Source organism: Leguminivora glycinivorella, chromosome 14 (assembly GCF_023078275.1).
Source record: "Leguminivora glycinivorella isolate SPB_JAAS2020 chromosome 14, LegGlyc_1.1, whole genome shotgun sequence".
NCBI classification, from domain to species: domain Eukaryota; kingdom Metazoa; phylum Arthropoda; class Insecta; order Lepidoptera; family Tortricidae; genus Leguminivora; species Leguminivora glycinivorella.
Window position 1 is genome coordinate 9,893,321 of NC_062984.1, and position 24,552 is coordinate 9,917,872.

General features: G+C 37.3%; 1 protein-coding gene across 2 annotated transcripts in view; it reads right to left on the reverse strand.

The window, feature by feature from the left end:
- Nucleotides 1–24,552, reverse strand: part of LOC125233227 (rhomboid-related protein 3) — a 188,030-nt gene that overhangs the window by 139,119 nt on the left and 24,359 nt on the right. The window lies entirely within an intron of this gene.

The following is a 24,552-nucleotide window of genomic DNA, read 5'->3' on the forward strand; positions in this document are numbered from 1 at the left end:
ACGTTTTATAAGGATTCAAGTTCCAATTCTGTGGGTGTGAAGATCTAACTGCTGCTGCTCTAATGCTTTGATATGCACCAGCCCAGTAGGGGTCTCCAAATTAGGTCCGCGAGGTGTTTGGCCCTTGGGTAAAAAAGTTTGAGAAGAGAGAAGTAAGCCTGAAGCACAGTATAATAAAGAGCACCTACTATCGTACAGTATGGCCACTCCCGCTCCCCGCTGAAAGTGCCGCCCACCTCCTCTCGGTTACCTCACAGTTACCGCCTGTCAAAAACGCGAACAGTCGACCTGTCATATCCCATTCATACAAGCATGGTACGCGTTCACCTACACGAGCTTAGAATGTGTGCTAGGAACGCGCCTCTTTCATATATTTCATCGCCAGTGTCCTAGATGTGCCTGGAGTAAAGAGAATTTTTTAAAATAGTAGGGAACTGAGAAGAAATAGAGATTTGGTGACCAATTCAAATAAATTCCAGTCGCATCTATTAGAGATTGAAGATCTTGAACTCTGAATACTTTTAATAAACAAAACTGTTCTACTTATTTCGAAGAAATGTAATAACTAACTAACCTTCCACCTTCCTAACGTTCCTTCCTTCCTAACGTTTCCATAGTTTTATTTCATGAGTAACTATCGCGGTAACCGAAGACAATATTAACTAACCTAATGTTTTCGTTAACTAGGCCGAAGTTAGCCATCTCCTCAAGTCAAAAGCGAAATCTAAGGGTTACGTGTGTTTTATTAGCCGCCGTGCTTCACGTCTGGCTAAACTAAATAACAAGGTAAGGACGGCCTAAGTCGGCCTAACCTTTGACGTCAAATGAGCTAGACAAGGCCAGGCAACTAATAAAGAAATAAACACTTTTAGTTTTAGGTTTTTGCTAGGGTTCCTTAAGTAGGCACGCTCAATCGAGCATTATAGAATTCTTTAACACTCATGTTTTATTTTACCTACCAGCACGGGAAGCATGGTCGCGCGATAGACGATAAAATAGCAGGCCGTCCCTATAGCACTATTTGTAAGTGCGATAGGGACGGCCTGATATTTTATCGTCTATCACGCGACCATGTAATAACTGGTGGTGGTGGTGGTGGAGGATCTGCGTCGGCTTCAAGTCAGTGACTGGCAAGAGGCTGCGCAGGATCGGGACAGGTGGCGATCTCTCGTTTCGGAGGCCAAGATTCACTTTGGATCACTGCGCCACAATAGTTAGTTTTTTTTTTTTTTTTTTTTATCACGCGACCATGCTTCCCGTGCAGGTACTAGGTACTCTTAATTAGTATTTGGATTTAAGAGCAAAAACTTCTGCGTAACATTTTCCATAACATTGACGCTATCGAGGAACGTATTCTTAAGAGCGCTATGACAAAAAAAGGCGATATATTGTAAAATGCACAATATTTATCGACAAAATTGTACACTTTACTCATACTAAAAGACAGTGAAAGTACTTGTTTCAGTTAGAACATCTTATTAACTGTCGGTTAAATAAAAAACATATGAAAAAAAAAGCTTTTTCAATTAGTAATGATTGTTTTTCTGATGCTCGTTTAGGAAAAACCGCGTGAAGCACAGAATTCGGAGCTCTTATTATGTACAATTTGATAAGATCACTCTCATAAATGAGGTAAATTTAAGTTCCAAATATCTTGTACTTAAGGCCCATTAAACAATATTTATCATTTAATCCTTTGAAATTGAGAAATTGAAAGTAAAACGAACTCAATTTTGTCTTGAAAATACATCGAAACAAGTGATCATTTCTCCGAAAATCTACATGTTATCGAAGTTATTTTAGTATATAAATAATCTGCACAATGTGCTTAAACTGCTGTTATCCATTTGTCGTTATAATATTTTATCATGATTTTTTGCCAATTTTTTGAAAACTAGCCTTCCTGTCGCTATTTTACCGGCGACGGACGCCTGCGATTTCAGTGCCGCGCCGGAGCTCGAGGAGGTAAGACGTATGTCGCTTTGGTCTCCGAGTTTTCATCGCAAACGTCGAGAATATTTATTGTTGTGTGGGTCGGACGCCTTGTTTCTACACGGGCTATCCTCGCTTGTGTGTGTAAACAGCGACCAACGAATTTGATCCTAGATCCGTAAATATTTGCTTTGCTTTTGTAATACTTTGTTATGTTTAAATGTTAAAGTATTACAACGTTGTGATGATAAAAATGTGAAAATTACAATACGGTCAAGATGATAAGACACATCAAGATGGTACTCGGGATCTGATGATGGAGCCAGAAGGTGGTCACCAGTACCAGTGAACCATGTAAGTAAACGACTTCGTGTTTAGGCTCGTTGGGTTCGTCTCAACAAGACCTTTGACAAGAGGTGGTACTCAGGGTCTGATGATGGAGCCAGATGGTGGTCACCAGTACCAATGAACCATATAACTAAACCCAGAGATGGGGAAATCGTAATCGATTCCGGATTACACGATTACTTGATTTTACTTTGTAATCTGACACTACTGGCATTATTGACTTGATTACTTTCAGATTACAAATATGTAGTACCTCAGATTGCTGACTGTCACTTTGACACAAAAGTCGTCATGGGTGTCGTAAAATAGGTTTTAGGAGGTGCTGATTCCAAAATTAATGACTAATGTTCAATCTGACATTGCTGACTGTCACTCTGACACAAAAGTCGTCATGGGTGTCGTAAAATAGGTTTTAGGGGTGCTGATTCCAAAATGAATGACCAATTTGGAATCTGACATTGCTGACTGTCACTTTGACACAAAAGTCGTCATGGGTGTCGTAAAATAGATTTTAGGGGTGCTGATTCCAAAATTAATGACCAATGTGGAATCTGACATTGCTGACTGTCACTTTGACACAAAAGTCGTCATGGGTGTCGTAAAATAGGTTTTAGGAGGTGCTGATTCCAAAATTAATGACTAATGTTCAATCTGACATTGCTGACTGTCACTCTGACACAAAAGTCGTCATGGGTGTCGTAAAATAGGTTTTAGGGGTGCTGATTCCAAAATTAATGACCAATTTGGAATCTGACATTGCTGACTGTCACTTTGACACAAAAGTCGTCATGGGTGTCGTAAAATAGGTTTTAGGGGGTGCTGATTCCAAAATTAATGACCAATGTGGAATCTGACATTGCTGACTGTCACTTTGACACAAAAGTCGTCATGGGTGTCGTAAAATAGGTTTTAGGGGGTGCTGATTCCAAAATTAATGACTAATGTTCAATCTGATATTGCTGACTGTCACTCTGACACAAAAGTCGTCATGGGTGTCGTAAAATAGGTTTTAGGGGGTGCTGATTCCAAAATTAATGACCAATGTTCAATCTGACATTGCTGACTGTCACTTTGACACAAAAGTCGTCATGGGTGTCGTAAAATAGATTTTAGGGGGTGCTGATTCCAAAATTAATGACCAATGTGGAATCTGACATTGCTGACTGTCACTTTGACACAAAAGTCGTCATGGGTGTCGTAAAATAGGTTTTAGGGGGTGCTGATTCCAAAATTAATGACCAATGTTCAATCTGATATTGCTGACTGTCACTCTGACACAAAAGTCGTCATGGGTGTCGTAAAATAGGTTTTAGGGGGTGCTGATTCCAAAATTAATGACCAATGTTCAATCTGACATTGCTGACTGTCACTTTGACACAAAAGTCGTCATGGGTGTCGTAAAATAGATTTTAGGGGTGCTGATTCCAAAATTAATGACCAATGTGGAATCTGACATTGCTGACTGTCACTTTGACACAAAAGTCGTCATGGGTGTCGTAAAATAGGTTTTAGGAGGTGCTGATTCCAAAATTAATGACTAATGTTTAATCTGACATTGCTGACTGTCACTCTGACACAAAAGTCGTCATGGGTGTCGTAAAATAGGTTTTAGGGGGTGCTGATTCCAAAATTAGTGACCAATTTGGAATCTGACATTGCTGACTGTCACTTTGACACAAAAGTCGTCATGGGCGTCGTCAAATAGGTATCCGGAGGTGTTTGAAAACTAATGACCAATTTGGAATCTGACACTGTTGACTGTCACTTTGACACAAAAGTGATCATGGGTGTCTTCAAATAGGTTTTCATGGGTACTGATCTCAATATTAATGATCAATTTGGAATCTGACATTGCTGACTGTCACTTTGACATAAAAGTCGTTATGGGTGTCGTCAAATAGGTTTCCTTTCCAGGGGTACTGTGCAATGTCAGGTTCCAAATCGGTCATTACTTTTTAAATCATTTCATTAATTTTGGAATCAGTGCCCCCTAAAAACTATTTTACAACACCCATGATTCCTTTTGTGTCAAAATTACAATTAGCACTGTGAGATTCCAAAATAGTCGTTAATTTTGGAATCAGCACCCCCGGAAACCTTTTTGAAGACACCCATGACGACTTTTGTGTCAAAGTGACAGTCAGCAATGTCAAGATTCCAAATCGGTCATTAATTTTCAAATCAGCACCTCCGGACACCTATTTGACGACACCCATGACGACTTTTGTGTCAAAGTGACAGTCAGCAATGTCAGATTCCACATTGGTCATTAATTTTGGAATCAGCACCCCCTAAAACCTATTTTACGACACCCATGACGACTTTTGTGTCAAAGTGACAGTCAGCAATGTCAGATTCCAAATTGGTCATTCATTTTGGAATCAGCACCCCTAAAACCTATTTTACGACACCCATGATGACTTTTGTGTCAAAGTGGCAGTCAGCAATGTTAGATTCCACATTGGTCATTAATTTTGGAATCAGCACCCCTAAAACCAATTTTACGACACCCATGACGACTTTTGTGTCAAAGTGACAGTCAGCAATGTCAGATTCCACATTGTTCATTAATTTTGGAATCAGCACCCCCGCAAACCTATTTGACGACACCCATGACGACTTTTGTGTCAAAGTGACAGTCAGCAATGTCAGATTCCACATTGGTCATTAATTTTGGAATTAGCACCACCTAAAACCTATTTTACGACACCCATGACGACTTTTGTGTCAAAGTGACAGTCAGCAATGTCAGATTCCACATTGTTCATTAATTTTGGAATCAGCACCCCCGCAAACCTATTTGACGACACCCATGACGACTTTTGTGTCAAAGTGACAGTCAGCAATGTCAGATTCCACATTGGCCATTAATTTTGGAATCAGCACCCCTAAAACCTATTTTACGACACCCATGACGACTTTTGTGTCAAAGTGCCAGTCAGCAATGTCAGATTCCAAATCGGTCATTAATTTTTAAATCAGCACACCCGAAAACCTATACTCGTGGTATATGCACTTGAAATGTGAAAGTGAAAATGCTAGAATGACATGTAAACCACGAAGTTGTATAGTCATATTGTTCATTGGTATTGGTGACCACCATCTGGCTCCATCATCAGACCCTGAGCACCACCTTGAAGTAATTAGAATTGTATTTGTCTTATTTTATCATCATATTAATATAATTATACTTTACTCTAATACTTATCATATAACAAAAGCAAATATTTGGGATGGGATCTACTTTTATAATTATTACTTTAATTTTTTAAATAAATTTTAACATAATTGATATTATTTCGCGCTATATTCTCGTATTTTCGTACAAAATAATGTTTATTAGAAACCAAAAGTTTATATCGAGATAGTAGATTGTGGTTGTTATCAAAATTCCATAGAAAGGATCAAGATTGTTTTGTCCATTATTGTAGTGCGAGCGAGTGATAAGACGTGCTAGAAAGGGTCGGCATATTGGGCTCGCGCGGCGGGTAAAATACCTAATTTCGCCCGACGCCGAAATGTTATAACGCTCTTAAATGTCAAAAACTCATGTGTAGGTATGTCTATAAAGGGTGTTTCAATGAATGTAATACTTACACGGCTCTATTAACGACGAATATATAATACACGTAATCAGTGGCCCGTTTCTCGAAAGCTACAAGCCTTGTATTACAAGTGTGTTTCCATGACAACCCATACGATTTGACAGTTCGCGCACTTGTAATACAAGGCTTGTACCTTTCGAGAAACGGGCCCCAGGTCTTAAAATTCTACGTAAGGTACAGCGGGGCAATCTCGACTGGGGGCAACTGATCCATTTTTTTCCATGTTTCAGAATGTTTGCATAGATACATGTGGAACTCAACTTAATAGTGTAATAATGAAAAAATGGTTCATTTATAATTGTCCCCCAATCTGGATTTGCCCCGCTGTACCTTAATTAAATTTTTCTAATTTAGAACGAATAAAATGGTTGTTATTATTTATTTATAAGTAAATCTCTGTTAGCCAGTTCTGAATATAGAGCAGTCACAACTGTGGCGCCGTGGCGCCGTCATCTCAGGATGAGCCCAATTTTCCCATTAGGGGAACGGGTCATATCTGTGGCAGGATTCTGCCATATTACTCGATTGATACTTCACACCTAAGTCACCCACGAACGTTCGTCATTTAAAAAACAGATCGGGACGGCGGTAACTTTAGCGCACGTAGTCTCAAATTGCACAATTTGGTCCATTCACAAAACCGGGAATACGATGTACTTTTCTTACTTAATACTCCTAGTTGCGAATAGGTACCTAGGATTTAGATTTATTTTAGATAACTATGTAGAGAGGGTAGGTCAACTAAAATAAATAAAAAAAACATAAGAACTACAACTTTTGTGCAAAATTTTCTCGGGTATTTCGAATAAATATTTAGATTTCCATGCCTGATTCATATATTGAAATTTCAGATGAAGACGTCCTTATTGCACTAGATTCTTAGTGACTAGAAGCATAATTAAGGACCCTAACCCTATATGCTTGGAACGCCACATATGGCCCTTTTTTATAGGCTCGTGACTCATTCATATCATATCAAGCAAAAACGAACGTAGCATTGTTTAACATCGCGTGTCCTGGCCGCGCGGACATCCTCGGCATTTCCTCATTGCGCACGCGCCGTCTTTTTGCCCGGACGCAGTCGGTTTATTAACACTCGTCGTTGATAACGTCATTGATACATTTTAATGTTGATACTATTCGTCTCTTTAAAGTTGTTATGATATGAGATGTTTAAACTGCAGAGAGAAACGTGACCCGCCCCCCTCCCATGTGTAATAATTTCTGTGCAGAGGGATTGTAATATTAGGTATTTCTCTATGCATCAGCTGTGCTTAACGTAGGCAGATTTAAGTTCAATATTTTCAGTACCTTTAAGACAAACAGTATAAGGCTAAGCATTCCTGGCTATTCTGAATGCTTGTACTTCGTGGCATTCGTAAGACTATAGGCTTTAATTGAGTTTTGTGTGAGTATTCTCAACTTCAGTGTCATAAACGTAACTAGGTAAGAGAATAACACTTTGCACAGGTCAAAATATATCCCATGTACATAAGATTACGTCTTCAGTTATGCAATAAACAAGACATATCGTGTAATGAAGTACCCTAAGTGCTCTCATGCGTCATCGCGGCAGTCGGTAGTTAGTTCATCTCGCACAGGACACCACTCGTTATCTCCTTCCTGCCTGTCTCCAGAAACACTGACCTACATTCCTATCGATAATCAGGTCGATAGTCAATCAAAAGGTATTAAGGCCAGATGTGCTGAACAAACACTGAAGAATGTGCCTTCGTCCCAATTGCTCGCAACAGCAGCTAACCGATAATCCTCATTTTTTCCAAACGATATAACCTTATTTGAAGTTATTTGTCGATTCGTATCGGCATCTTTAAATACAGGGGACACAATATAAAGCTTTTTGTGCGATCCCATTGAATCAATTTTGCGTTTTTTGCGCGGATTCGGAAGCCGCAGCGCAGGTAGAAGCTAGATCCGGGTCCCTTTGTGTTGTATTCTTGTGATTTACTAATGTTTACAAATTCCTAATTTTAAAGCAATAACTGTCAGGACGCATCAGCTGCTTGCGGCCAATTGGGTTGCACGCTAGACGATCTCGTTGTTCAGTTGATGTTAACAGCTTGTTTAAATAGGGGCAAAGGTACTTAAGAATAATTGTAAACATACATACTTTACATTAGTTCTACTGAGGCGTGCCAATAAAGATTATTCATTCTAGTATAGAGGCTACAAATAATGGGAAGAAAGTGATCTTTAACATAGCTATAGTATATTCAAATATGTAAATAAATAAGCTCGTTTGACCTATGAATTCGATACATGCTTCGCCTTAGGCAATTATAGGTCACATTGCGATGTACATAGTTAAAATATCTTTTACAAAAACCAAGGTTAGCTGCCTCGATTTCAGCGTTTTGCCAAGCGACTCAGGTAGTGCAATTTGTTTTTATTCCGTACGCTGCTCAATCCTTTTTATCTCATTTTCAACACGTCACTGAATACAGATTATTATAGATTCGTAATCGGCCCGTGACAAATAAATAACGGGAGAATAAACTTTGCATTCTGCCCGTGAAATAGCATTTATTGCGTTACATTTATCTATTATGATTGAAATGAAAAGGTTTCACAATGATTCAGTTAAGCATATTTCGATGAATAGTTAATTCGAAACTTTTTAATGTCATAATTTTATTGTTGGTAAGTGCAGCGTAATAAGTATTTAGCATTCATATATTTATAACTGATGAATAGGAAAACGTGTGATCAAGAGTAATTAGTTATGCAGTGGAGTCCAAAAACATCTTTAGAAATTAACATTTCAAATATACATGACTTGTATATATATGAAACGTGTAAAGAAATATAATAAAAAAATTGCATTCTGAAAACTTTGCTTCTTCATCAATCGGACACTATGTAACATATTGTCGTCAATATAGTAAAAAAAAATCTGTCTCTCTTTCTTTCTTTCATGTAATCGATAAATATCTTTTTAGATGAAATATTTTTTTGCCACGAGTATTACAAGAAAAACGTTATTTTTACCACGCAGTAAATTCGCATAACTGAATTAAACGTGACATTAAAATAACGACAGCAGCAGCAGCGTCGTCAACCGTGACTGGTGCAAACGGGGCGGCGAGTCCGGTATGTGGCGGAACTAACTGTGTGAGTAGCCGAATGCACAAACACTCACGATAATACCTCTTTCGTAGCATATCTCTATCGCTCTTGCGTATTGGCGCGACAGAGCCAGACTACATTTCTGCGGCGTTTCGGTGGCGTTTCGCGTCACAGAAATGCCATTCGGCTACGGGGCCTGGTTGCATTATCATTTACCGTACCAACTGTACACGCACCCAGTACGCGTAAATAGGAAATAGATGAGTCAGATAGATTTAGGATATAGATCAAACAGATATAATTGGTAAAGTATTTGAATGGGTGACATTAAATGTAGAACCCTTTCTGAGCAATAGTGATAGTGACCAGAAGACTCCACTCTTTTAATGTGTCGATAGCAAGATAGGCTTGTTAATTCTAAGTGCGTTTTCACACTATCCGATCCGATATCGCATGTAGGAAGAATTTCAAAGGCAAACATCGAAGATGGCGGCTTAAATACATGGGATATCGGTCCGACATCCGATATCGGATCGGATAATGTGATAACGCACTAAGACGGCGTGGAAAGCAGACACATAGATTGAAAGACTGGGACAATTTACTCTGTTTACACCGGGTGAAATCAAAAACTGAACAATTTACCACTCAGAAAATTTTTCGCTTAGTTTGCGAAAGTAGCGCTACTGGGTTTTGAACTGTGTTTTATTAATAATCTGTTTGATAAGTTACATTACATTATTAACGTTTTTGACTTCTACCTGTCCTTTTAACTGTTATTCAAGATTAGTCTAAGTAGGTATGATTAAAATTCCATTGTGTCAATATCATCAGAAATTATACACCATTCCAAAATTATCCGACATTATACAAAGTAGACGTATGACGCATACCTCCAATTTGTGTTTGATTATTTATATTTGCTTCTCAAGATTCCTTATTTGATTACTCTGATGGGAACCATAAATCCTTGGCTACTAATTAGGACCCGTAACGCCGGCCGACGTGTAAATTGCACTCGGTCTGCATTTGCGTTCGGCAAAAACTCAAGGTGGTTCATTATGAGAGCGGTCGACATAAGGTGCGATGCATGGTCATTTGTCGATCGCCCTGCAGGAGAGCATTTCGATATATTTTAATGACCGGTTGCGATATGACTTATTATATTTAGCAACGTAGGTACCACATTTTGTGCCTTATTCGATGGTGTGGTTATGGTACGCCCTAACAATATCTGTCTGTGTACGAATACCTCTCTAAAGTGTATCTTTTGAACAAACTCGTAAAGTATAATTTAATAATGGCAGAACATTTGTATGTTTGTTTGTCTGGTTTCTCTTGCATCTTCAATGGGTGCATTTTGATTTATCTCTAAAGTGTTTACAAATATTTTAGCTTAAGTATATAATTTTTGTTCCAGATTTATTAATGGTAGTCGAAGAGGACTTTGGGAACCGCATCACCACTGCCCGGTGGTCATACGATGCATGATTGGCGATGTCACGAGCTGTCAAAAACCAACACGGAATCGCGTTGTCAGCACCCGTGGTAATGTTTACTTTGTCTCCGCCGCGGCACGCTCCCTATAATCCGAAATAACAAATTATGAAATGGATGAAAAACCCCGGTTAAGCTGTCGGCGATCCTAAACATAATGTTTGATTGCGCCCTAATGACAAGGCGCGGACTCGAAGCCACCTTTTGTGTTGCCGACTGAGATTATCGAAACAACAATATAATAAAAGCGTTTATTTTCACTGTCGTAAAGTTGAAAATATGGTCATCGAGATTGCTGTTAATGCTTCTACTAAGGAGGTCCTGGTAATTGAGCAATCATCTACTCTAGTCGGTTGCGGTAAGCAACGCATCGAAAATAAATGAAATTTACTATTTGTTTTATTTCTTTTTAAGACCCACGTGTTGTTTGAGCATAATAGTTAAATGAGTTTAGATGCTTTGTGCTTTATTTTGGTGTTGTTTCCATTAATATGGGCACGACTATGATGAATGCCAATGATAATGCCTTGTGTTGGTTTTCATTTGTTCAAGGCGGATAATTACTTGGAAGGTAAACAATATTTTTAATTAAGTCAGATTTCTACCAGATTTAATCTAGGTATTCACTGATGTGTGGTAAATAAAAAAACGTATATGAATAATTCTTAATACCGTCGTTTTTGTCAATAAAAGTTAAAATTAAATTCTGCATTCTAATCTTAAGACACCATCAGTGTTTGCGTCGAAGAACGGATAAAGTCATTACGAATCAAATTTATCCCTAAACTAATACTTAATAATTATGACACAATTCCCACCATTCTCAAGACAACAATAGCAGTCCCAATAAATAAAAGGTAAACACTGGAGGTGTATCCATGAAAGTGCGTTAACACGCGTACACATTCGGATAATTGCCAAGCGGGCCCCCAACGACGACTTCGACACTTAGGACGGTCGATCGTGAATTATCGAGCGCTTACGTAATAGGACCCCTTATGTGAAAAATTGAAAATCTTCAAGTTTTTGAAGTCGAAGCTTGAATAACACGTGCTCTACGAAGTCTACGGACTAAGTAAAAGTTCTAAAATGAAATGTGTTTGATATATAAGTAGACAAAAATCATCAAACTTTATAAAACCGTGAAATTTTGCAAATATACAACATAACAAACATACAACACATAATAATCGAATTTCATCATACTGGCAAAACGCATAGACGATTATATTACGAGTATTATTATATTTTTCTATAAATTTTCATCAAAGCGGTTGTAACCGAAAAAATTCAGTACCTCTTACCACACCTAAGTTATCTCGTATGCCATATCGCACATCACTTCCTAAGTGGCAACGTAACCCCAATATCGGAAGCACGTGGGCCGTGAATGGGCAATGATCGTGATTGCGCGGCGCGGGCGCCGGTGCGGGCGCACTGTACGCCATGGTGTTGTACCCGCTTCGACACAGTCACCAGTGTAAGAGAGACCTTATGCTAGTGTCTTTTGAGCGTCGGTATTTAGTCTACTGGCTTCTGTTTTGCACAACTGTCTAGGAAGACGTTTAAGCATAGGCTGATGATAAGACGCACTAATGTAAGTTCCCAAAGACAACACTAGGCAACACCTTAGTTCTGGCAGCGTATCCTGAGCATCGAAGTCACCAACACTTTCCTGCTGCTCGGCGTAATGTTGGCGCAACTGTGGAGTCAAACAATTGTCTATCGCACTAACTGGATCATGGATGCAGACGCCCCAAGAAGGTAACGAATAGCACAGTAAAATAAAGAGTACTATCGTACAGTACCGCTCCCCGCTCCCGCTCCCCGCTAAAAGTGCCGCCCACCCCCTCTCGGTTACCTCAGAGTTACCGCCTGCCAAAAACGCGAACAGTCGACCTATCATATCTCACTCATACAAGCATAGTACGCGTTCACCTATGTACACGAGCTTAGAATGTGTGCTCCCAAGTAACAATTTCTGGTCCTATAGTGGTCGAGAGCACCAAATTAAATCACATTAAATAGTCTATATTGGTACTGTAGAGCCGATTTGGCGCAATTATGCAGCCATTTAGTGATATAATAGGGCTATAGCAGTATCATCCGTGACGTTTAAGGTCTATAATGGTGATGTGATGATGACTATTGTGCTAATTTGTTGACATAGAGGACACAGTAACGCTATTATAGTATCAATTTATGCTATAGTAGCATTTGAGATTCCGTTATACAGGTTTTTTGTTCTGTAATAGCAGTTGCCGTCCCTTTTAATGCGAATGAATGAAATTTCTAAAATAATTTAATGTGTGTAATATTTAACAAAAACTGTTCTAAACGAGGAACTTTATGAAAAGTGGCGTGTAAACTTGTGAAGTTTAGTGTCAATCAAAATAATTTGGATTTCGTATAATTCCATCATTACTGCAAAAAGGTATGCGATGGAAATTTTACCGTTAAAGGAATATTAGTTTAATGGAGTATTTTAAGTGCGCCCTCGATTTATACCTGTTTTGAATAAAATAAATAAATATAATTTAATACAATAAAATTATTGGCACCATAGTTTCTACTATGGACCCAAGAAGTCAAACATACGCTTTTATAGTTCGACTATGTCACTTATCATACGCATTCACTGCCATAAGCCCGCCATTGTGGATTCAATTAGGGTTGCATGAGACTTTAACTATGATCCAGTTTAACTTATAAGTTATTTATATAGAAAACAATACTTGTATTCAATGTTTTACTATAGAAAGATCTTCTAAACAGTTTTTTTTTTATAAAACATATAGTAAACTCAGCTATAACGCTATTGTGTTTTAAAAGAGATACCGAAACCATTATTCCACAGTTCTGTGATATAAAAGAGTAATTGTGACGTATACGGCGATGAGATATAAAAGGCATTAGAAAACGACTATTAACGCTTTTCAAAGCTATATAAACGTATCCTGAAAACTTCATTATGCAGAAAAATAGCTCTATAATGGTATTCATATCACTACTACAGTGTTAAATACTGTAGCAGTGTTTTCCAAAGCCACTATATCCCAAAATAGTGGTATAGTTAGGTTTTAATTTCTGTTAAAATACGACTACTAAAAATACTATAAGCGGCTTGTTGGGAACCTTACTAGCGCAAATTGAATGCATAACAGTGATTCCTAACACTATTATACAATAATATTGTTCTTTAGTAGGTTATTTGATACTGTTATAGACCAGGCCTATAGCGGCTGTATAAAATGGTGATATAAATGTTTACATCACTTCCTAATAACACCTTTTAGCTGTATAACACAACAACTATAGCGGCTTGTCGGGAACCTTAATAGCGTAAATTGATTGCATAACAGTGATTTCTAACACCATTATATAATAATATTGTTCTATAGTAGTCATATTTGATCCTGTTATACACCAGGCCTATAGCGGCTCTATAAAATGGTGATATAAACGTTTACATCACTTCCTAATAACACCTTTTAGCTGTATAACGCAACAACTATAGCGGCTTGTCGGGAACCTTAATAGCGCAAATTGATTGCATAACAGTGATTTCTAACACCATTATATAATAATATTGTTATATAGTAGTCATATTTGATCCTGTTATAGACCAGGCCTATAGCGGCTCTATAAAATGGTGATATAAACGTTTACATCACTTCCTAATAACACCTTTTAGCTGTATAACGCAACAACTATAGCGGCTTGTCGGGAACCTTAATAGCGCAAATTGATTGCATAACAGTGATTTCTAACACCATTATATAATAATATTGTTCTATAGTAGTCATATTTGATCCTGTTATAGACCAGGCCTATAGCGGCTCTATAAAATGGTGATATAAACGTTTACATCACTTCCTAATAACACCTTTTAGCTGTATAACGCAACAACTATAGCGGCTTGTCGGGAACCTTAATAGCGCAAATTGATTGCATAGCAGAGATTCCTAACACTATTATACAATAATATAGATCTATAGTAGTCATATTTGATCCTGTTATAGACCAGGCCTATAGCGGCTCTATAAAATGGTGATATAAACGTTTACATCACTTCCTAATAACACCTTTTAGCGGTATAAGCTTATAGAGCTAAAAGGTGTTACTGGAGGCTTTTATACGACAAGCGGTCACGCCGAAAACCTTTATACGACATCTATAGTAGCTTTTGGCGTCAAAAACCAAAATTATAGCACTAAAATGTTACTTGGGCTAGGAATGCACCTCCTTCATATATTTGATCGTCAGTGTCCAAGATAGTGTGGTATGAGTATGTGCGAGTTTACTTCTCATTGTTCTATGTTGTCATTATCATTCGCTTGTCTCTGTTTCCGTTTGCAATCCAGCATATTGTCAACAAATTTCTATTCCGTATGCAATTAAATATACGAAATTAGGGAAAAATTATGACATTTCCGAAGGCATTCTATGTAAGTGGATATTTCCTACTTTGGAGACTTTCTGACGACAAATCACCAGAAATATTTATAAAAGCACACTCGCAGAAAACGAAGCGAAACTAATAAACCAGGCCAGGTTTAGACGGCGTGCGAACTCGCATGCGATTTTAGTTACATTGCGGGCTGCTGAGAGTTTACATACAATTTTGCACAGCCATCAAATACCGCAATGATGTAACAAAACTCGTATGCGAGTTCTTGTACCGTCTAAATGGGCCCTTACCTTGTAACCATTAATGGATCATGGTAATACATAATATCTTTGTGAATCGCTCAGAACAAGTGTCGGCGCCGCACGCGTCGCGCATTGCGCTTTGTCACTTGTGATTAGACGGCACAGCACCTATAGTCGTGCCCTTCACGAAGATGCGCAAGAGCATGTGTCTTCGTGAATGAAAGAATCTATTCTTGTGAAATAAAGAAGTCGAGTCAGATTACGCATTAATTCGAATAAAGGTTCGATTCCAATTTATACATTTCACAAGTGACTATTGTAATTACTGTGCTTGTAGCCAAAATAACAGTCATTGATGCTCCGCTAAACAAAGATACGATACCAAGCGTCATCAATTGTACTCTTGGCCAGGAAGCTCGGGCAGTTTCTCAGTCTTCGCGAACTTTTATGGAGGCCAAATGCTAAAAGCAAAGCCTAATTTTACGTAGATACAATCTTAGCTAGGTTTGATATAAATTTTCATATCCGTAAGATAAGTAGAAACATATGACGATATCGAACTTGGCTAACTATTCCACCGGAATTATTGAAGCTAACTTTACCTTTATTTTCTCATACTCAAGCACGTTCATAAAAAAATGCTACTCATATCTACTCCCCGTATTATTGTTAAGACGATACGGTAGGGGTCAATTTTCCATACAAACGCTCTCGACTATTTCCTCCCTGGTTTTTGAAGATAGAGCAATGATTTTTTCAACACAGATTGTTATTATTTTTATCTGTGTCGGACCGTTTTGATTTTTTTGATATTCTGCTTTTTAAAGATTCTAGAGCCAATCAAAAAATTCCAAAAACGGCCTTTTTCATTGTGGCGCAAAAAAAGGTGTGATACTCAAGATTGGTAACAATTAACCAAAAAAGCGAAACGGTCCGACATAGATTATTTCATTGTTATTCAGATTCTCAAATTTCGTTCCGATTGATTAAGTTTTGAAGGAGGAAAGAGTCGAGAGCGGAACCTCGATTTTAAAGATTTTTTTGAAATATCTTTTGACTGAGTTGTTCTTAATGGACAATTTTTTTTCGATAAATCTAGTTAATAACACTTGTATATTTAACTAAAATTCCCAAGTTGAAAAGGGGGCTCCTTTCCATTTTAGCATTTTCGCTACCGTATCCTCTTAAATAGCTTGGCAAGAGTGAATTATGCCCGGCGGAAAGTGTAAATAAAATAAGCTTTACAACTTATTCACGGTCCATCAGCATGCGACGCGAAAGCTCTCGTCGGCGTAAATCACAAATCACGCTCAGGTAGACCTGCGTAGTGCAGGGACAGGGACACATCACTGCTATAATATAAGATGGATGTGTTTACCTCTAGAAACTTTGCGCAGAGGCAATATCGTAACCAATGAGCTTAACTGCGATGTGATAATTTCTTCTAGTGGTCGACACGCTAATGCCAATAAATGACACTCTGCCATATTTGTTGACAATGACTTAAGATCTGTGGCATCTACTGGTAGACTGTCGAGCGCTGGTACTTTTACCTCACGGTAAAATTAGTCACGTTTCCAAAAAAGATTGACCTTCCTACCATCTTATTCCTATCCTAGCTCAAAATCAAAATCAAAATAATTTATTCAGCAAATAGGCCACAGGGGCACTTTAACACGTCACATGTACATAGGTATTTAGAAAATATTTAAAATTGAATTGAAATTACAATTGATACTATTATATACTAATTCTAAGTTCTAACTAAAGTTAACTCTATACAATTAATTAGAGATGTAGAAGGTCTCTAAATGTCGAATTACAACCAAGAACTACACTAAATATAAAAAGTACAAATACAAAAAAAAAAAGTCTAAAATTACTTTAGAGGTGCAAATGACTCTAAAATGTCACAACTAAAGATAAAATGTATACTTAATCTAATTCTCCTTAGAGATGTATATGATCTCCAAGAGTCAAAATCATGTAAAACTTGCAGATTTGGTCTAAAATCACAATAGCTAACTGACCACCTATGCCCAGGCTATGGACCCTTGAACTCCCTTGCTCCAAAATGCAACATTTCCATGTTAATACTCATCAAGTCATTAATAATTCTCTAGCCCTTATCCCATTCATTTGGGGCCCTTTTTTGCAATTTTTCCTTTCACCATGCGGCCTTCCATATTCATTCAAATTAGTAAAAAAAGTGTATTTTTTTTATATTATTTAGTATCAGGTAGCTGCACTAGTAAGTAGCTACTCGAGTATGTTTTATCCTTCTCACCGAAGTGCCATCGTCGCGTCGTTTGCACTCGCAACAATAGCGTCTTCCTCTCGCGTCATAAGCTCTATTTATAATTTAATAAGTTAATTTTTGAGGCCCTAAACCGATTATAGCTAACAAGGTGGTCCAGCGCCATCTTGATCTTACGCTTTAATGATTCGTAAGGTCACAGGGATCGACACTAAGGGATGTATTCAGAAACTCGTATGAATATCAAATTGGAATCATATTTTACTCTCAATTTATTTGAGATTGCAGCCTAAATGAACATGAGAACTTTGTTAATGTTTGTTTTATTTTTATTAATGGGCTTACTCTTGACCACAGACTAGCAGACTGTCTACGAAAATAACAATCTTTTAAAACATTTATTTTAAAACAAATCTAGTTTTTCCTAAATAACCTACCAATGACAACTGGTAAAACCCAAAAAGGACAAAATAATTATATCGGCTCTGTAAAGTGGAGTTCTATAGAAAATACAAATAATGTAAACCATCCAATTTTATTTTCAAATTTCCAGTAGTGTTTGATCATAATCAACCGTCGCTATGTTTTATTGTTGTGTATAAACAAACCTCCAAAATCGTATGAAAAATTAATGATGATGTCCCTTAGAAGACGGTTTCAACATCATACGCAATTATGATACTTAATATGTATGTAAGTAGATCTTATTAGAAAAATCGTACTGTTGTGTGGCCGAAGGCGAAGGTAAAAATAAAATAAAATAAGATACAGATCTGTCAAGTTAGCAAATCAAAATTATAAACAAGTGAGCAAATCATCTCATTGTTTTGTTTCGCATGTCAATAAGTTTACTCGTAAAACGCAGTATCGTATGAGTTCTGTAAAGTGCGCACATAGTTGATTGCCATTTAGATGTTAGCGCAGTATCACCGAGCTATTCCCGTCCTGTCCCGGTTCTGGGAACGCGGCGGAAGTCCCGGCAGCCCCGCGAGCCGCCTCCTTATTAATGGCCTGTTTAGACCGACTCCTTTGTTACTCGCTGCACGTCCTGCCACTTCAATGCTCAATCTTTTAATGAGCTCCGTAAAACTAACGCACCATCCAACGCTTCTTCTTCATTCTACATTTGTATATGACGTTTAAATAAACAAGCAATGAAATGGGGTCTATTTAATGTAGTCTTTTTGAAAACAATAGATTTAAGGTGTGCTTTGCCATCCTTATTCTCAGTTTCGTCTAGTTTAAATTGACGTATCCTGTGTCCGATTTCCTGGCATTAATCTGGTGTATCGTGTGTTTAAATTAGTCACATGCGTCTCGAGTCATTCTTTGATGTTTTTAGTGATTCAGTGTGTTTTGAACGGGGTATTTTCGAGATTTATCGATACACTGTTCCGATCGTTTGTTTGTTTCTTTTGTGTCTTCGTTTGTGTTATTTGTGTATAAAAATACTTGAATTGGAATCTGTGAACGCGGGGTATATTTCCCTTTCTGAGAACTAACGAGTACCAACATACGTACTCGTAGTATAGTAGGTACCTACTATTAAGCTTCACAAGAATGTATATAATTTGCAATTGCTGGGAGTAACGTTGCCTCTATTTTTGGAACAGTCTTTTACATTACACAAGCTGAAATGGCAAATGGATATTATGGCCAACTGTGATTACCACGGCGAAGTGCTTTAGGTACTCCTCAAGTCTTCAAGATTCCACAATACGGGTCTGAAGCACCATTCCCGCAAAAAAGGCCCAAAAACACAAATCCAGCCTCAAGTTCCGGTGTGGTCGGTCCTTTAACCATCAACACGTAGAGCTTGTTCCCCGACTATATGGTCACACCGTCTATTTATACTTGCTCGTATCAAATCCCTTTCCGCACGATTTTACTTTTTACCGGCGACGTGACGGCCACGGTTAGCTTCGTAATTCACAAAACATTGGCTAGAATTAATTTTGTCGATCGTCGCTAGTATATTTTGACCTCCTCATAAATAACACTAGGTGACAAATTGATATACACGAGTAAGTAAGATCTATGTAGACTCCGTTTTACGCCGTATTACCTACGCTGTAATAATAGGGAACTTGACTGTAGTGAATATAATAAGGCCTGATTCGTAACGGATTTGTCAAATTCAGAGTGCTTTTTCTTGTATAATTTCTAGCTTACTTTATATATACATTACACCATTCAAATTGCCAGATTCACAAAATTATTATGTTAGAATCATGTTTAAAAGCAATTCTCAACTAACTAGATAGATAAAATTAAAGTGATCGCTGAAAATAATTCGGCGACAAATTGCTGTCAAAAACTTGATTCCTGTTGACGAAACTTGCATTTAAATCATTTTCAACACTACCAGGCAACCAACATTATACCTTATCTGAAAGGCAATTTCTTTACGATTCCTATGAAACAATGATAATGTAGATGAGTCTCCAAATATCCACTTTACTAGGAATTCAGTCGATGCACTGTCCGTTACTAAGCATTTAAAGCAAAGTAACCACTTTTCGATAAAAAATCTACAACAAAAACTGCTGAACGAAGCTGTTCGCAGATTTTATTTAATAATATGATCTTTCAACTTTATTCTGACAATAGCTGGATATCATCCACCACAGCTATGAAGCCAGCAGCCTGCTAAAGCCAACGCTCTTCAAATCGGGTAAAAATCTTAATTTAAGGAAGTCTCATAGTATTCACCTATTAACCGGAATAGGATGGAGTGTCTAAGAAATTCATTCATTTAAATGACACCAACCATAAGCCACCTAAATATTTAAAAAAAGATAGTCCTTGATAGGACTAAAAGTAAGAATGTGTCGAAAAACACTGTCGGATGTACGATGGAGGGCATACAACAAAACTTACAACATGAGCGAGGAGAAATGGAGAATGATGAATTTACTAATAAATAATAAATTTTAAATACATTTTAAACACATTATAGAAAAACATACTTTGATTCGGCCGGCTCTGGTACCGTTAAAACAGTTTTGAATTTGACAAATCCGTTACGAGTCAGGCCTTAGTACATTGTGCAACAAGGGGAGGAAGTTGAACATTACTAACGAGAGTAAATTAAATCGCGACGGCTTGCCGGAGCCATTTAAAGACTCGAGTTAGTAATATTCATACTCCCCGAGTTAAACACAATGTTTTTCATCACACTCGCAATGTAAAAAATATGTAAAGATTTTTCTATAACTCACGCTCCGCCTGCGTGCAATAGCACATTTAAAGTGCGGGTGTGATGAAAAATATTTTATAGGTACCATGCATGCACGAAATAAAGCATCGGATAATTATAAGAAAAGCATGGACAGAAGTTATTTTAAAATCCAATTTCTATTTAATAAGTCAGGTAGAAATATATAAAGTACAATCAGAAAATATACTGGTTCAGAACGCTATGCTCGGAGTTGCTATCTAATTGCTCAACGTCTCAATGTCCTCGTATAATCGATGGAATAATCGAGTGATCGCTACCGATCGAGAGCGTGTCTATCGACTCCGCACCTGTCACTCACGACGGTAGATCACATCGTTGATCGGTGACGAATCGATTCCGATACATCGGACGACTTCATTAGAAACGTGTCGTCTTATTTTAGAGTTCGGCTTAAAATCATGTTTTGTTGCTTGAATTTATGGTTTTTTAGATACCTATATTAGTGTTTTCCCACGATTCGTAATCGTATATGTAAAAAACCGATGCACTGTGGTAGGTAGGTAAATAAAATAACTCATCTATACCTTACTAGAATTACTGACATTTATGAGCGCGTATATTGGCGTAAATATTTGAGTACTATTAGTATTACCAGTTCGTTTCTTTAGATTTAATATAATAAGAAGTTTATTTTTATTATCTTCCACTAATGACAAAATATTCATTGAGCATTAGTTATATTTCATCAAATAGGTTTAATTGTTCAGACTATCCAAACTAACTAGTGGTTCCGGTCTATTACACGACAAATCACATCTAAATACCACCTATTCAATTACAAATGATTAGTGCATTCCGTCCAAAGGACACAATTAAGGGCATAAAATTACCGAGTGGCCGTAATTTGGGAATAGGGGTCTTTATTTGTCGCGGGCTGTGATAAATCACGGTTGGCCACCGGGACTGTGCCGTGTGTTCTCATGGGATGCGCGAGCACAAGATTTCAGCCAGTGACCAACGTGACCTCGAGCTTCGTTTGTTTTTTATCTGAATCGCCACTGCAATTAATGACGGAATTTGAGGCATTTGAAACAAACCTAATAGGATGATTCATGAGATGATACACTGACCAGAAATTCATATCATATTTAACTAAAACCATCAAACTTTTAAAATGTTTTAAAACTTTATATTAAGAACAAATTTAATTATAAAATAATCATGGACTCCATGCAAAACCTGACGAATAAAGGCTGTTTCAAATGTAAATTTAGATTTGAAATACCTTAATTGTAGGGTAACCAACTACATATGAATTCGGCAATTAAATACACTTTATTTTTGTCTGATAAAAAAAATATAACGCTAATCTTAAACATAGTAAGAAACTGTTGAGTATAACAAATTGAATAGAGGATTAATCCTATATTTAAAGTCACATACAGGTCGAACGCGATTAATTAACATAATTTTTACCTTTTTTCCCAACGTTTTGGCCAGGTTGCACTGGCCGTGGTCGCGGAAGGTCGTGGTCGTGGTCTTCCGCGACCACGGCCAGTGCAACCTGGCCGAAACGTTGGGAAAAAAGGTAAAAATAAGGTTAATTAATCGCGTTCGACCTGTATGTGACTTTAAATATGTGTACAAAGCGCGAGAACTTAAAGTGTTATATTTAGCATTAATCCTACTCACGTTCTCATCATTCTGTACATATAATTATGACTTCTAGATTTGACTGAGCTCGGTAAGCGATTGAAATCGCTACGGCTGCGCCGGCCTTTATTGAGACGTGAATCTCGACACTTGCCGTCTTTATATGACTTTTATTTGTTTTTTATGTAAACGAGAAAAAGTCAGACTGCGTATTGTAAATTCGGGGAGGATTATTACCTTTACATGCTTGTTATAAGCATGTGTGTAGGTTATACAGTGAGCAATGAACATGAGCAATAGTATTTAGCGGATGAAACAATGCATGCACCAAAAGTATCTGACATCCTGAATAACTTTTCTAAATAAGGGTAATAAGTTTTCGTTGTTTTCCAACAGCTTAATTGCTAAGCACTCTTAGAGCCCTGAAACTTGAGCAGTACCTAGCTACTGCTTTTGGGAGCATAAGCGTGAGTTTATTAGCTTTTGCCCGCGGCTTCGATCGCGTTAAATTCGAAATTTGCGGAATACTCCATACAAACTTCCACCCTCCCATTTTAGGGAAGTGGGGGGGTTAAAAAAGACAAAAAGTAGCTTAGGTCACTCTCCATACTTTCAACTCTCTCTCCATTTAAAAAATCTCCGTTTTGCCGTGAAAGACGGACTTGCAAACAAACAGACACACAAACTTTCTTATTCATGATATTAACGTTCATTTTAATCAGGAGTTAAATAACTGACGCTTGCGGGTTAACGAGTAACAGTGGAAGTGTCAAATTATTCAAATAGTCGGTATGCGGCCCCCCAAGGCTTTGTCGGCGCCCCCTGCCGGCCTGTCCGAGCTAAATTAATACCACCTATGCTTCCTACAATACATGTACGATATTTCAAACGGGGCGTAAAGAGTTCCGACGTTACAACTGAAAATAAGGTAAACAAACAAGTTTTTTAACTCAGTCCATAACTTTTATTATTTACTTAACCACAGATTGTATACGGCTTTGCTTAAAGTATAGGTACAAATTAATCAAACTGTTTTTTTTTTAATGAAAACTTTAATGGGAAAATTCACAGCTTCTGCTAGGACTTGGAAATGCAAACTTGGGAAACCGTCCAATTTGTAAACTGTGGTAGTAGCTCCTAAATTTGTAGTACACTCAGCATCAATAGTAGGTATGTCAGATACTTTTGGTGCATTGTTTCATCGCTTATAGTAGGCTATAGACTGTACCGGGTATCACAATACGGCTACATCAATAATCGCCGATGTAAGTTTTGCTTGATAGTTACAAACATTTTTATTTTATTACTGAAAATTATTTTAATAATTTACAGCGTTAAGGCAAAAAAGTATTATGGTTATGATTAAAAGACTATTATCATCTAAAATGTTTTATCTTCTATAAAATCAAGTCAATAAAAATAAAACGTCGCAAATAATGTATGCCCATTTACAAACAAACTAATAACCAATAGTCTGGTCGCACCTATTATAGGATTTAAATGAGCTAAATGCTATAACATTTGTTGTTTTAGAATTCCTTGGCTTGGCTATAAAATCGGACAACTATAAGTAGGTACCTAGTATTAATCTCTAATTAATGCAGAGATAGATTAAGAAGAAATAAAATCTGAAAAAAGGGGGATATACTGTGTGAGAGGCCACAGAGAAGCATAAAAGACAAAGGTTTATATGGACATATTTACTATTATATACTAACCTACAGGATATTTTGGTTCTATAATATTCGACTATCACTATCGCTGCACCTTTAGTTTGAACCTAATAAATAGGAAAATAATTGTCTATGTACAGAACTCTTCATGCACGAGACAAGTGCCTCTTAGTATTTTGTTCCAAATCTTTTCATTCACAGACTATTCAATTAATGCGAACAAAGTAGGCGATACCTTATTTAGCGCGATCTCCGCTTATGGTATGTTGTCCTCTTAACTTGTAATAAATGGTAAATACATCAACGAATTAAAAGGTATATGACAAATAATTATTAACTTAAGTATTTATGGTTAATGAAATAAAACTATGGAAACGGATTAAATCGCGTATAATGAATTTAAAATACATCCCGACGTTTCGAACTCTTTACAGCGTTCGTGGTCAACGGGTGACTGAGGAAAAATTAAAATGTGCAAAAGCTACCCACTTACAAGAAATATTAACGAACCATGCCCACAAATAATATAGATTTCTAAGGCAGGTTCACACACTATTAATAAAGCTAGTTATACAATATTCAAAAAATTTTACACAACGAAACAAACACAACAATACACGACGAAGACAATATTTATGGTTAAGATAATGATAAAATTGATAAAGT